Source organism: Balaenoptera physalus, assembly GCF_965194825.1.
Source record: "Balaenoptera physalus genome assembly, chromosome: X".
In the NCBI taxonomy this organism is placed as follows: Eukaryota; Metazoa; Chordata; class Mammalia; order Artiodactyla; family Balaenopteridae; genus Balaenoptera; species Balaenoptera physalus.
Genome location: NC_138903.1, coordinates 46,400,078 through 46,415,223, shown reverse-complemented (window position 1 = coordinate 46,415,223; position 15,146 = coordinate 46,400,078). Strand labels below are relative to the sequence as shown.

At 47.6% G+C, this 15,146-nt stretch overlaps 2 long non-coding RNA genes across 2 annotated transcripts; one reads left to right on the top strand and one right to left on the bottom strand.

Annotated features, from left to right (window-relative positions):
* Positions 1–2,760: 2,760 nt before the first annotated feature.
* Positions 2,761–13,562, top strand: LOC309651954. Its single transcript, XR_014258490.1, has 2 exons — positions 2,761–3,000; positions 7,713–13,562. It is a non-coding gene; the product is annotated as an uncharacterized lncRNA (long non-coding RNA).
* On the bottom strand, positions 10,142–15,132 carry LOC309651953. Its single transcript, XR_014258489.1, has 2 exons — positions 14,855–15,132; positions 10,142–10,820 (listed from the first exon to the last, which is right to left on the bottom strand). It is a non-coding gene; the product is annotated as an uncharacterized lncRNA (long non-coding RNA).
* Positions 15,133–15,146: the final 14 nt, after the last annotated feature.

The following is a 15,146-nucleotide window of genomic DNA, read 5'->3' as shown; positions in this document are numbered from 1 at the left end:
AGTATGTGTCTCCATTTTGTTAGGTCTTCTTATATTTCTTTCCTCAGCATCTTGTAGTTTTGAGCATACAGATCCTGCTTATGTTTCGCTAGGTTTTGGGGGAAGCTATTATAAATGGTATGCACAGGTCTTTTTTTTTTAATTTCCTAATTGTTCATTGCTAGTACAGGCAAATATGCCTGATTTTTTTTGTGTTGAGCTTGTATCCTGCGACATTGTTAAACTCCCTTCTTAGTTATAGGAGTTTTTGTTAATAGATTTCATGGGATTTTCTAGGTAGATAATCATGTCATCGGTGGATGGGAGCAGTTTGAGTTCCTCCTTCCCAATCTCTAAACCATTTATTCCTTTTTCCTTTCTTACGGGAGTGGCTAGGACTTCCAGTACAATGTTGACTTATAGCAGGAGTAAGACTGGCTATCCTCCTGGCCTGGTTCCTGATCTTAGGGAGAAAGCGTTTAGTCTTTCTCCATCAAGTAGGATGGAGGGGCAGGTATTTTTGTAGATGCTCCGTATCAGGTTAAGAAAGCTCCCTTCTCCTCCTGTTTAGCTGAATGTTTTTCATCATGAACGACTGTTGAATTTTGTCAGATACTTTTTCTGCGTCAACAGGTAACGATCATGTGGTTCTTTATCTTTGGTATGCTACTATGGTGGCTTGATTGATTGATTTTTTTAATGCTGCACCAGCTTTGCAGTTCGGGGATAAACGTCACTTGGTCATGGTGTATTATTCTTTTTATATATTGAATTTGATTTGCTACTACTGTCTTTGTTTGACTTTGGTATCAGGGTAATGCTAATCTGAAAAAATAATTCAACAAGTGTTCCCTCTCTTCTGTTTCCTTGAAGAGATTGCGTAGAATTGCTGTTATTGCTTCTTAAATGTTTGGTAGGATTTTCCAGGGATACCATCTGGCCCTGGAGATGCCTTTTCTGTAAGTTTTTCAACTACAGACTCGACTTTAAAAATAGGTGATCTGTTTCTTTTTGGCTGAGCTTTGATAGTGTGTTCCATTTTGCCTAAATTGCCAAAAGTAGTTATGTAGAATTATTCATAGACTCCTTTTAATTTCTGTGGGATCTGTAACCTGTTTCATTCCTGATGTTGGTAAGTTGTGTCTTCAGTTATCTTGCTTTTTTTTTTTTTTTTTTTTGTCTGTCTGGTTAGAAGTTTATTCATTTGTATTGACCTTTTGAAAGAACCAGATTTGGGTTTCGTTGATTAACTCTATTCTTTTTCTGATAACTGTTCCAATCTCTATTTCCCTTATTTGCTTGCTTTGAATTTATTTGGATTTTCTTTTTCTAGTTTCTTAAGGTGGAAGCTTTCGTTATTGATTTGGGTTCTTTTTTCTTTCTAATACAAGCATTTGATGCTGTACATTTATGGCTAAGCACTGCTGTACCTGCATCCTGCAGATTTTGGTAGGTTGTTTTTTCATTTTCATTTTGTTTAAATTAATTTGTAACTTTCCTTGATCCTTGCTCTTTGGTCCATGGATTACTTAGAAATATGTGATTTAATTTCCTTGTGTTTGGAGACTTTCCTCCTAACTTTGGCTTACTTATTGGGGGTTTCTCTCTTTTGGTCAGATAACATTCTTTGTATGATTGCAATTATCTTGCAATTGGTCATATTTGTTTTATGACCCAGGATATAGTCTACCGTGGTGAAACTTCCATATGCACTTGAAAAGAATGTGGTATATTCGGCTGTTGTTATGTGGAGGGTTCTATATACCTGTGAGAACATTCGGTTCACCCATGCATTCTAATTTGCTTTCTCTCCGTTCTGTGTATTACTGAGATTGTTGAAGTCTCCAGCTGTTCTTGTAGATTTGTTTGTTTCAGTTCTTCCAGTTCTGACTTGGTCATGTATTTTGAAGCTTTGCTGTTGAGTACTGTGCAGAATAGAGTTAACATAGCAGGCCTGGGACTATAATCCTTAGAAGGGCTGGCTTGTGGGCCCTCACGTCGCGTCTGAGAACTTGGATTTCAAGAGGTTTCCCACCGTTGCCTCCTTCAGAAGTGTAGGTTACTCCTCCATCTGTCCAAACAGTATGTTTTATGCTAAACACCTGCTTTCCTCCTGGGAACCTGAAATCTTGATACGTGCTAGGCCCCGGGTTTCTCAGGAGCTTCCCTGGTGGACAGCATTTCACACGCGTTGTCATGATCCGTTGCCGGAGGGACAAATTGCGTGATTCTACTAGGAAAGGACTCTTGGAAGCTTGCGCTGGTTTCCTCCGGATGTTGCCCAGTGCACCTCTCCCCCTGGATGATTTGGCTTTGTATCCTTTTGCTGCAGTAAATCTTAGCCATGAGGATGACTATGTGCTAGGTCCTTGGAGTCCTCCTAGGAACTCATCAAAAGCAAGGGTGGTCTTGGGGCATCTGAAACAGTGGTGGCAGCTGTGGATTCACTAGCGAGACTGTGACTCGCTGAAATACGGTGAAAGCCTTGTTTGAGTAAAGGGAGGATGAAGCAGTAGGGATGACGATCCTTCTGTGCTTGGTGACTGTGGATGTACCCGTGCTATGAAACAGCAGCTGAGCCACTGACTGTTGTGATAGGTGTTACTTACAGAATTTGAAAACAAAAGATCCAGATCCAGGAGAGTTAGCGCACTGCATCCTCGGCTGCTTCTGCTGTGCTGCCCGATGTTGGGGGTGGGGTGGGGCGGGGAGAGTGCGGGCAGCTCCTGACTTTGGTGTTTGTTATTTCTTCCAGGCCTGGGGCAAAAGGATGTGAACCTTACAAAAGGTGGACTCTGGGTCGGCCAAAAAATGTTGAAAGTTTGACTTGCTCTCTCCTGCAAGCGGAAGAAAGCAAATACAATCAGGTTCTGGGCTGGAGAAAGCTTCAGATAAACTAGAGGCAAGAAGGGGAAAAAGCTCTGCAGGCTTTTCTTCAACTTGGCGGCTGCTGCTGCTGCTGCAGCCCCAGCCCCTCCCGGCACTCGCGCCTGAGCTCCCCGGCCGCTGTGCGGTACCCTGGTGAGTGTCAGTTTACTGCTAGGGGTTTGAGTAAAGCGTCCCTGAGAGAGGGAAAAGGGGGAATTTTAAAAATGGCTTTGTACGTTGTGGCTGTTGCATCCGGATGTTTGAGACAACTGAGACGAGACGTTAGGCATATGACTCTTCAGTGCGAGAGAATGAGCTTTTCCAGCCTCTTCACGGGATCAGTGAGAGAGACAAAAGGACAGGAGGTTGTGTCAACCCATTTTGAAAATTTTTTAACATTCAGGATTTTGTCCTGGCCAGTTGCGAAACATAATGTCTTTACAGTTAGATTATAAAACATGTTTTGCTATGAAAGTACTTTTGCCTTTCTTGCCTACAGCCCTTCCATACAAAAGGCTTGGGGGACATTAGGAGATAATTAAAGAAATGTAAAGTTTTGATTTCAGGATTGTACACAGTGATTGTATAACAATGGAGAACACACCACCCCTGGCACCTGGCGGGGAAGCGTAGCGAGGGAGCGAGGGCATTAATGATCTTGTCTGTCCAAACTGTTCCTGGGAATTTTCTATGTTTCCTAAAGGAATACTCCCCGTGCAGCCTTCAGAGCTGCTGTGAGCACTTTTTTTTTTTTTTGAATTTTATTTTATTTATTTTTTTATACAGCAGGTTCTTATTAGTTATCTATTTTATACATATTAGTGTATATATGTCAATCCCAATCCAGTGAGCACTTTGAATGCAAACTGTCTGCTGAGGCTCCAGTCACACCTGAGGGAGCTCTGACTGTGGGACCGCGGGAGTGGCCCCAGCCCCTGGACGTTGCATGCAGAGCACCTCCAGGTGTCACTCACCCTTGGAAAGAGGATGCGCTGGGGTCCTGGACAGACAGAACTGTTTGGAACGGGCTGCCTCCAGGCAGTGCCTCTGAAACTAAGACCTCCCTCCGATGGATTATTCAAACTGGACAGGGAGTCCTAGGGGGGCAGGTTCCTCGGTGGGAGGCCACACTGGGGCCCCAGGGAGCTGTCCTGCCTGCCTGATGTATGTCCTGCTCGGGGCAACCTAGCAGTCGTGAACCCTTTGTTTCTAGGGATACATGTAAGCCTCGGAATTACCCTCCTTGTGTGTGAGCCCTGAATATCCCTACACGGCCTCAGCCTGGACGAGTAGTGACCAGAGTATGCTGTGCCTGAATTGGTGCCTCAGGTGCCTCAGCTACAAAAGGTTCATACAAAAAACTAAGCCGTAAGGTTCCTGGCTTTCTAAGTTAGACCTTCATGGTTAATGACATCTGTATTTAAATGGCCGAGTCCTGGAACCCTAAGAGATGTAACTGACGTCAGTACTGCAGTGTAGGCTGGTGTCACTGTGCTGCCTGGGTCCTACGACCTGTGGCATTCCCCTCCCTCCCTCTGCAGACTGACATCCTTCTCGCTCGTCATTAAGACACTGGGTCCAGTCCTTCACCCGTTACGTCAGCTCCACAAGTGTGGACTGACTTCCTACCGTGTGTCAGGTCCTCTGCCCCGAGGACACCAGGATGAACGGGGTGTGTTTCCAGCCTTCTGAGAAGGAGTTAAAAGTCTGGTGAGGGAGACAGACATGGAAACAAAACCTCAGTGCCTCAAAGACAATGGGCTTATCTGGCTTTGTTCAGCAACTCATGGCAGATCACACTATGAACATTTCCCACGTAATTTTTCCCGTCCCTTGACAGCATATCCTGAAGATCCGTCTAGTCAGCACAGTTGGATTCCCCTCATTCCTCTAGGCGTGTGCAACCTCAGCTATCAAGCGATACTGGTGTGTTGCGTCAAGCTCAAAGCCAGTAACAGAATGGCCTTCAGTATGTGTTCTCTAAAACACTCAAGGATTCTTTGTAAGTTTCCAGAGAAAGCAACATTCAAGCTTCCCTTAATTCACAGGGAAATCACAATTATGGAAAATCCACTTTATTTAACTCTCTGCTAGAAAGTGTTTGCCTCCCTGTAACCCTCAGCCCACAGATGCCGGTAGCTCCTCCCAATCATTTCAACACCCAAACCTACCCTCTGAAACTTCGTGTCAGCTTCCACTTACTTACCAGATGCATCACTGTGGTAGTAAACCACATAACATACTGGTTATCAACCACAAGAATAGGATTTTATGACGGTATCCCCAGACCTCTTATTCACATCCAAAGGATAGGAATGTTATGGTCCATGTCAGGGTCTGGTCTGGGGAAATAGCATGGCAGCATGCAGTAGGACACAGGACTCCCCAGGAAGGATTCCAGGCACCTTCCTCGTCTGTCTTGCTTTCTGTGACAAGATAACGGTTCAGGGACAGATGGGGTGTGAGGTAAGGCTTCGTTTCCAAGGTCAATCACTGCCGTAGGCATCAACGTTTAGGATGGTTCTGTGGTCGTCATGGCTCTTGGCTCCCAGGTCTGGGGTCCTTCTCAGAGAGGACGAGACCTCTCCAGGCTAGGTCACCAGAGTCACGGGCCAGGCGAGGACTTTAAGCTACTAGGGAAGGCTGTCTGCTTTGGCACGGCAGATGAGGTCAGAGGAGGACAGCTGAGAGGAGAAGAGGGGAGAAGATCTCCTCAGGTCAGGGGCAGGTGTCTGATGGGTGAAGGGAAGACATTTTTCCTAAATTCTGGTTGCTCTGGGCTTGTGTGGCATGGAGGGGGTGAGGGTGCAAGAGAGAAGCAGAGGCTGACTGGAGGTGGGGAAAATAGGTCATATAACCTCATATTGTCTGTGTCCCATGGCCCCCGAGAAAAGCCCAGGCCATGTGGGATCTCAAAGGTCATCTCCTCTCACCACCTCCACCCACTGGCCATGAAGAGAATGGATCTGAGATAAACTGAAGCCTCAGAGAGACAGGCCAGTGGGGTGGTGATGTCTTCTCAGAAGATCCACTGCCCTGCCCTTGGTTTGACTCTCACGCTGTGTCCTTTGCCTTCTGTCTCCTGTGCTCTCAGGTTGGTCTTCCCAACTGTGTGTTTGTCCTGGGAAGAGTCAGTACATTGGAGACAGTCTCGCTACCAAAGGAGTTTAATAAAGTTCCTGAGAGTTTCCCAGGCAGAGTGAAAAATCAAAGATTCTAGGGCACCGTCGTAGCCACACTAAATGAGATTCACTGAGTGCGGATCATGGAATCTGCACTTTTTGTTTGTTTGTTTTTTCATAATTCCTCAGTGCTGATTGACATGGACAACTTGTCTGGGCACTGCCAGAGCAGAGGAACGGTCTTATTTTCCCTACTGCCAGGTTTCTCTCTCCATCGGGAGCGTGTGGAGGTGACAGAGGTTTGCTGCCTTCTCTGATGCACAAACCCAAGACCTTCAGGCTAGGAGGCTGACATGCTGTCTGCTGTTCTAAGGAGGCTCTCAGATCATTGTTTCCACGAAACATCCTGATTCCAATCCTGTCAAGCCTCCATCTAAAAGATTTCTGAAGAAACCAGATTTCTATTTAGTGTGCAGCTCCATGCTGTAAGGTCAATTTGTGTTATGTGTTAGCTGCTTTTCTACATATTTTGCAGTAGCCACATTGGATCTTGCCCTTGACTGAGTAAATACAGAACACACTGAGTTTTCCACAATGCCTCCACAGACCTGTGGCTCCAGCCCTTATGCTGGGTGACCCTGAGCAGGCTACTTAGCGTCTCTGTGCCTCAATTCTTCCGTTAGTAACGTGGAAACACTAGTTAGGAGTAAATGTAACTACTTCTTGGGGCAGTTTAGAGCACTGACCGTGTTAAGACATGGGAAGTTGTCAGGACAGTGCTCGGCATGTGACAAGTTCCTGGTGAATTCTAGCTGTTGCCATTACTGTTGTTAATATTGTTACCATTGCCACATTTCCCTGGAGAGTGTTCCAGAGAGACATTGTCAAGACCACCTTTGACTCACCACATGGACTTTGCACTATCACTTCAGCCCCTCAGGGACTCAAGAACTGAATGTATGGGGCATGGGTGTGGATATATTTTTTTTTAGCATAATGAGTATTTAACTCTCCTTATGGGGATATTGTGAAGCCTAAATGCAATGCTGGGGTTTCATCAGGCGCTCGTATGGAAAAGTTTAGTGCCTATTCTCTAGGAAATTAGAAGTCTAATGACCTCTTCGTATGATTTGTATAATGACGGGAAAGTAAGTGATCGCTGGACGATTGTACAACATGAGTATATACATTTTCAAAAGCATTCCAGAGGGAAATTTAAAGGCCCAAGAACCTCATCATATAGCCCTTCTGGGGGGCCATTATTTTTATCAAGTCTAATTCTCCTGTATCAATTTCTGAATATCTGAATCTGATGAAGATACAAAAGTATTAATACTCAAACGTTCATCAGTAGGACTTTATTTCTTGTGTAGTTTTCACATTGCCGGTTTTATGGTGTTTCTTATTTCTTCCAGTAATATTCACGTTTTTTTAACCAAAGGGTGATGGTATGAATATTTTCTGAGTTACATCCTGAGGAGATGGTAAACAGTGTTTTTGGATAGAGAGTCTGAGGGAGGGGGCAAAGGGGAGAGAGAGTGCAGTGGGAGTGGTTGAGGAGAAAGCAACGGGGGCAGGGAGAGAGGGATATGGCTACAAGCAGCAACCGAAGTGAAGAGACACAAGAGTAAAAGCTCACCCTTCTGGACTGTGTTTAGCGCTCTATGTGTATAATAAGGTCTCTGAGTACTCACAGCAACATTATGAGGTAAGCATTTTTAACGTTACCGTCCCTTTTTGCAGATGAGGAAGCTTGAGACACATAGAGGTTAACGGGTGAAGGATCTTGCCCAAAGTCACCTGGCTGGCAAGAGCTGAGTCAGATTGCTACCCAGGCCTGAAAGGAACAGAGAGGTGTGGTATCTGACCCCCGAATCTGGAATACACTGCAGTGCCCAGCGTCCTCTGGATCAAAAGGCAAGTGAGCATGTCCATCGGCATGAATCAGATTACCAGGGATCTGTGTATGGATTGAACATGATGTCTCCAAAGTGCATGAAAGACCACGGGGTGTCGTGTCAATATGCACACGTCACAGAGAACAGTTCCTGGTCCATATCAAGCTCTATACATGTGTTTGCTCCTACCGACGTCAGTATCAGCATCCTCATCCTCATCATTACGGGAAGTAGCATAACCATACTATAATGATAAACAGAACAACAGATAGAAAAGTATGAAGACATTACCTCCCCCCATGTCCTAATTTTTAAAACTGCAGAGAAAAAGAACTGGAAGGCAGTAGACCACGTATTAAGTGTTTTTCTCTTGAGTGTGAAATTCTAGATAATGCCCAAATAACCTTTTAATGTGCTGTATCTTCATTGTTACATAGCCAGTTTTTCTATTATAATTTTAAAATAGTTTTTCTGAAGACCTGTTCTCTTAGGTATCTTGACGTTTCAGGATTAAAAAAAATTGTTTTGGTATCCTTGCAAAGTGAAAACCCAGTCAGCACACTTAAGTGAGGAGTATGATCTTTGGTACAGTGGTGGGGGTGGGGGTGGGGGGGTGGGGGGAGCAGAGAGGTCCTGATGGAAGGTTAGCTAAGTCTGCAAGCGTTGTGAAAAAGGCCATGGACGATATAAGCCCAAACCAAACAACAGCTCACAGGTCCCTAGGAAGAGGCTGGTGTTCTATCCACATAAGTGTCTGTACTAGGACTTCTTAGACCTTTGCTCTTTTGGCTTCCGTGGCGCAGTGGGGCAGCGTGTGGCGCTTATAACGCAGTCCTGCTTTGACCCAGGCTGTGGATGAGAGTCGCAGCCTCCCCTGCAGCACCGCCCCTTTTGTGGGCCAACTGGAGCACTTTTCTTGATGCCTGGGAGCCTCCAGATTCAGAAGGGAAGGGAGACAGAAAATACATAGCTCAGTAGGTAGATCCGACCCTCCCAGATAGAGCTGTGCACAGCAAGTGAGATGCAGGTGCAGCTTGGTGCAGTAACCCGTTGGGAATTAGCAGAGTTGGATTGGGTGACTCAGGGAAGAAATGTGGACGTGAATGCAAAGGGGAGAAACCACATTAAGAGGGGTAAACAGCTATAATTCCCATTTCTGTAACAGGGTAGGGTACTCCATTATTGTTGGGAGAAGGCTTCCTGGTCTGAGCTCTGGGAGGGCGTCACGGCACTTTAGTGATGAGCGTCCTGAGGAACCGCCATCAACCCTAACCAGGGGGCGCTGAGTGTCTGAAGGCAGGAAGTCTCAGTCTTTACCCCTAACAGACACAGACAGCTTCTTAGCCCTGCTGAGAGTGGTGCTGTGGCACCTGAGGGAAGCTCAAAGTTGCCCTCTAGCAAAACTACCAGTGCTCCTTATGTCCTAATCCAGGTCAGGGTGGCTGCCCAGGCACTGTGCACTGACCTGGATAAGTCTGATGGTAACTGTGTGTGCGTGTGTGTGTGTGTGTGTGTGTGTGTGTGTGTGTGTGTGGTGTGTGTGTGTGTGTGGTGTGTGTGTGTGACAGTGACTATTCATTGAATCGTTCACCAAGCTCCAACTGTGGTCAAGGCACTGTGCTGGATGGCTGGGGATACATAAATTGGTCAGCTGGGCATCTGCTCAGTCAGCTGACTGACAAGGACAAGGAGGGATCACAGATACTGAATGACAAGCCTGTGCCAGGCCTTAGAAGGAGTGAGAGGCAGGACGTGGGGGAAGAGCAGAGAGAGTCGAGGTGGAGCAAGCAAGGAACTAGGAGGACCGCGTGAGGGGCAGCTCCGAGTGAGGCTGATGGCCTCACCTGGACTTGACATACCCTTCCTAACTGTGCTCATGTCCCTGACTCCATGGACACCTGTGCTCTGGGCACAGCGTCACAGACTCCACTAGCAGCCTGCGTTCATTCAACAGTCCATCGATTGGACGCGTAGTTGCGGGGCCTACACTGGGCACCAGCCACTTGGTACTTGGGAGACATTCAGTGAACATTCGGTGCTCTAAGGATCTTGACCCAGGTTCCGCTGTGAGGCCAGAACTGTGGCTGATGGGGCAACAGAGTGACCCACACGTGTGTAATGAACGTTGCAGCCTCTTTGATTAGGAGTTTCCGGAATTAGGGATCGTATGAAAGATGCAATGCTCCTCCCCCCACCAAAGGGAAGAGAATCTGACTCGAGATATGCCCTGTTTACTCCATTCTCCTGTGTCAGTTTTAACACAGAAATAACTGGTCCAAGAAGAGCTACCCTTTATTGACCAAGTACATTGAGTCGAGGTCCTTCATTCATTGAGGAAACAAGTTCAAAGCACCGACCAGACACTAGGTCTCCGCTACTGGGGTCAGTTTGGGGATGCAGGGATGATGGGGGCTGCAACCTGCAAGCAGATGACTGCCCCCTGTTGTGTGAGAAAAGCCATGGCAGGATTTAAATCATAGAACCCTAGGAACACAGAAGAGAGCCTCTGACCCCTGCCATAGTGTGCGGGGGTGTGTGGTGTGTGGGTGTTTGGTCAGGACACACTTCTCGGGGTGGGGAGGTTCTTCAGGTGGCACTTGGATCATCCACAGTTGACAGACACAAGCTGAAGAGCAGAGACATGAACACGGGTGGAGCCAGATTTCCATTCTCAGTCTGTTGGCTCCAGACCACCATGGCAGCTGGGTCAGCTCCAGAGCTGTCATGCAGCCACTAAAAACACTTCCTCTGCCTCTGCTTGCCTCTCAGTTCCTTACATCTGACAAATAGAGTGAGACTGGTGGAGACATAACTGGGGGAGGGTTGATTGCAAAGCCTCTCTGATATGGCAGAGTGCCTCCCCACAGGGGAGGCTGAAGTCCTGCCCGGCCGTTGGCTCTGAGGCAGTCCTTTTGCGCCGGTGGACTCCAGTTTCTTGGCTGCAAGGCAGCTCCTGCGAAGGCAAACACAGAGAGGGTCTTAGAACCTTTCAGGGTGGCTTTGCCCTACTGGGTGCCTGCATTTCACAGGTGGACATGGTATTGGGACAGTCATGACTTTCCTGTCACGGAACAACATCTGCATCTCGGCACCTGAATCACAAGCCAAGTGGGTTGTCGTGACCGCAAAGAAGACGGGCTTTGCAGTCGGGCAGAACTAGGGCTTGACTCCCAGATCCAGCCTTTACTGCATCAGTGACCTAACCTCTTTGAGCTTGTTTCCTTGTCTGTGGAAGGCGGGGGTTGATACTTCTCTGGATCTATGGGAAATAAAACCGCATATGCCCGGCTCCCATTATTAGCTCAGTAACTAGGCTCCGGGTGAACCATTTTACACTGCGCCCTGTGTTAGGGACACATCAGTGTGGAGGTAAGCATGCCGGGGACCTCTGGGCATCTACTCCACCCTCTGGCTGGGGTGGGGGTTGGGGTAGTGGTGGTGGAACTGGTGCCATTGCCATCTCTTTAATTGTCTTTACATATCAAAGGCACACACTTCATTTCATACTTAGGTGTGCTCTGCTCAGAGGAGTTGTACTGAATGAAGTCAGTCCTCACAGTTGGGTCTGTAGCAGGCAGAACCAGCAGTGGGGACACCTAAGGAGTTGCAGGAAGGTGCTGTCAGATTCCCTAAGAGGGTCCCCATACTGAGCGCGCAGCTGATCCTTGCCTCCCTGATGACCACAGGGGACTAGTAAATCAAACCTTGCATAGGGAGGACCTGTAAATATACTTTCTCCTGGGGCTTCCCTGGTGGCGCAGTGGTTGAGAATCTGCCTGCTAATGCAGGGGACACGGGTTCGAGCCCTGGTCCGGGAAGATCCCACATGCCGCGGAGCAACTAGGCCCGTGAGCCACAACTACTGAGCCTGCGCGTCTGGAGCCCGTGCTCCCCAACAAGAGAGGCCGCGAGAGTGAGAGGCCCGCGCACCGCGATGAAGAGTGGCCCCCGCTTGCCGCAACTAGAGAAAGCCCTCGCACAGAAACGAAGACCCAACACAGTCAAAAATAAATAAATTAAAAAAAAAAAAATATATATATATATATATATATATATATACTTTCTCCTGTCCTAACAGAAACTCAGACTATAAACTATAGTGAAAATCTCATCAAAACAAAGTCCATGGGTAGGGCAGTTCAAAGCCTGTTCAATTTACTGGGTCACAGATACCATAAAGTGACAGATTTTTTCCCCATTGTTCAGCTTATCCCTCCTCACTGTGAAGCAGGTGGTCACCCTGGATCCCTCTATGCTTCCAAAACTGTGGCCAAATTCCAAAGGTCATATTCAAAGGCAACAGTGGGCCCATATAACATAAGGCGAGAGCTTTTCTGTCTGTATCCTGTTCTTAGCAAGGAAGCCTTTCCCAGAAAAACTCAGCCATCAGATTGCATTTCAAATCAGCTCGTTGTGAACCACAGTAAAACGTGTGTCCATGTGCGGAATTCATAATGAAATCTCCATCACCTTCCATTCGGTAAAAATATCAAATCTGGTAACTGTGGCTTTTCATCCAGGTACTCCCCAGGAAAAATGGAAATTGCTCTACCCAGCCTGACAGCTGAACCTAAGAAGGAATCAGATAGATGAGGAGGGAGGGAGGGCATGTAAGATGGAGGGAACTGCACGTGTGAGGTTGTGAAATCTGTGGGTGGTGGGGGCCGTGGGGGGGGCGGGCAGGGGTGGCGAGGGAGGACGAGTGTGAGCACACCGGCCATCTGATGAACAGAAAGAGGTCTCGGTGCGCTGGAATATCAAGTGGGGCTTGGAGCAGAAGGAGGGGGTCTGGTGAAGATCAGGCGTTTGGGGGCAGGCAAGGCCTGCTGTGCTTAGTCCAGGAGGCTGGACATTATCCTAAGAGCAGCGGGCAGCCCCTGCAGAGTTTTGAGCAGGGGTGTCATGCCCAGGTTAGGACTTAAGAAAGCTTCCTCAGGCAGTAGGATAGACGATGCGTTGGAAAGCATCAGGATTGCTGGTGGTGGTCAAGGAGAGAGATGAGGGTGACGTGGACTAGGGAACTCACTGTGCCGATGGAGAGAAGTGTCAGGATCTTACTTAGAAAGACTTAGGAGGCAGAAAGGTGGGGCTTGATGATTGAGAGGGTGGTGAGAGAGAGGCAGCAGGCAAGGATGGCTTTAAGGATCTCTGGCCTAAGCAGCTGGGGAGAAGGCTGCCTTGCCCTGAGTTAGGCAACAGTAGAGGAGGTGCAGCTATGTGGGGAGGGGTTGTGGATGGGTTCAGTTTGGACTTGCTGAGTATTCCTTGCCTTTGGGGCTCAAACACGTATTACCTGAATGACTTGGGGGAGCTGACCTAACCACTCTGTGCCCAAGATGCCTCAACAGTGATAGGGGAAAGAGACTAATAACTAAGAAAAAGACTAATTTCTGTTTCATTTATTTATTTATTAAAGAAAACATTTTTTAATCTTACAGCACAGTGCCTTGAAAAGTACAGTAGTACGGTACAACAGCTGGCCTACAGGGGCTGGCGTTTCATTTATTTAGTCTATGAGAATGTCCTCCTTTTACACAGCAGCACGCTGTTTTACTGTCAGGTACTCCCTAGGTACAATGGGAATGTATCTTCCCTCCATATATCTGCTTGGTTTTACATATCTGCTTTGTGTATTTTCACCATGTACCATGCATTGCCAAGTGTAAAAGAAAAATAAATACATTCAAAGTAACAAGTGTTTGTCACATGCATGCAGAATGGCAGTCCATCAGCCTGTCTCTCAGAGAAATAGCCCCCCCTTCAGACCCTCCAATTCTTCCTCCTCTAGCCCCTCACTCCCTCCAGGGAGTGGGCACAGGGCCTTTGGGACCAAGTATGTCTAACACTTCTCTCCGCTGTGAAGTCATCTCCAGTGTCCCAGAAGTTGCCTAGCACTTGTTGAGTGCAGTCTCCCTGTGGACCTGTCAGTTGACTAGGGAAGTCTGTAGTTTAGGAGAGAGGATTGAGCCTGATAGGTGGAACTGGAAACCATCGGTGTGTGGCTGCCTAGCAGGGAGGTGATGAAGCCACAGATACCTAGATTTGAATCGAGGCCCCACCACTTACTCCTTCTGTGACTTTGGGCAGGTTACTTAACCTCTCCGTGGCTCAGTTTCCTCAACTGTAAGATGAGGATGATGGTCCTATTCTGGGATAATAACTCCTTTTTGCTTCCTTCATGTAGATCACAAACATATAACCTTTCGATAACTATACAGTGCTGTTCGAGCGTCGATTACTTCCAGGGCAAAAAGGGAAGCTCTCTGCTTATAGACTTATCTACTTGGACAGGCATGAAAGATGCCTGGCTCATGTTTACCATGTTGACAAGGTTGAACTTCACCTGAGCCCTGAAAAAAGCCACAGTAAAGAAATCTCTGCAGACTTTTGTGTTCCCGAAATGGCTTACTGCAAAGGACCACCCTTCCCCTTATGACTCAAGATAAGGCTTCTCATAAGTCTCAGGTGACTCCTGGGTTTACCTGCTACAAGGCCAAATACAGACCTTCCTCCTTTCCTTAAAGCGCAGATACAGACCCTCCAGCTCCTTGTTTTTTGTCTCATGACTAGTAACTGAGATTAAAAGTCAGTCCTCCTGAAAGTAGCTAGTCACAAAGATAATCATTTCCTGCTCAGTTGACTGAGACCTCCCCTGAACGGTTTTCCCACCTGCAAACGTCCCCACTGTAACTTGTCTACTACTCTCTACGAAATGAAGTACAGTGCAAAACCACCCTGCTGACAGTCTGATCTTCAGATCTGGGGTGCTCTCCCAATTGCAATTGGTAGAATAAAGTCAGTCTGTTTATTAGTTTGTGTTTTGTCTTTCCCAGTGTGATGTATCACACGGGGTGTGATTGGTAAGAACTAGGTAAGAAAAAAATCAAGTAACAGGAGCTGCTTCTCACGTAGGCACGCAACAACACAAATTACCAGGCAGTCAGGGAGAAGCCCGCCCCCACCCCCCTTCCAACCCCAATAGCCCACCACGACCATGCGTCGTCTGCGAGGTCATCTCCAGCGGCCGGAAACTCTTGCTGCGACTCCAGAAGCGATCGTCCCTTCTACTCTCCAAGCTCCTGGGAGAGGCGCTCCGGTGCGCGGCCGGGAGGGGCGGGCACTGCCTTCTCTTCTCCGAATCTCCCAGCCCTACTGCCGCCGTCCCCGGGGAGGAACCTACTCTCCTTCAAGCCACTCCCGGCTCCCTCCCGGCCCACTACAACCCAGGGAAGGCCTACGGGGACCCTACTTCTATAAGGGGCGGGGGGTGGGGGGTGGG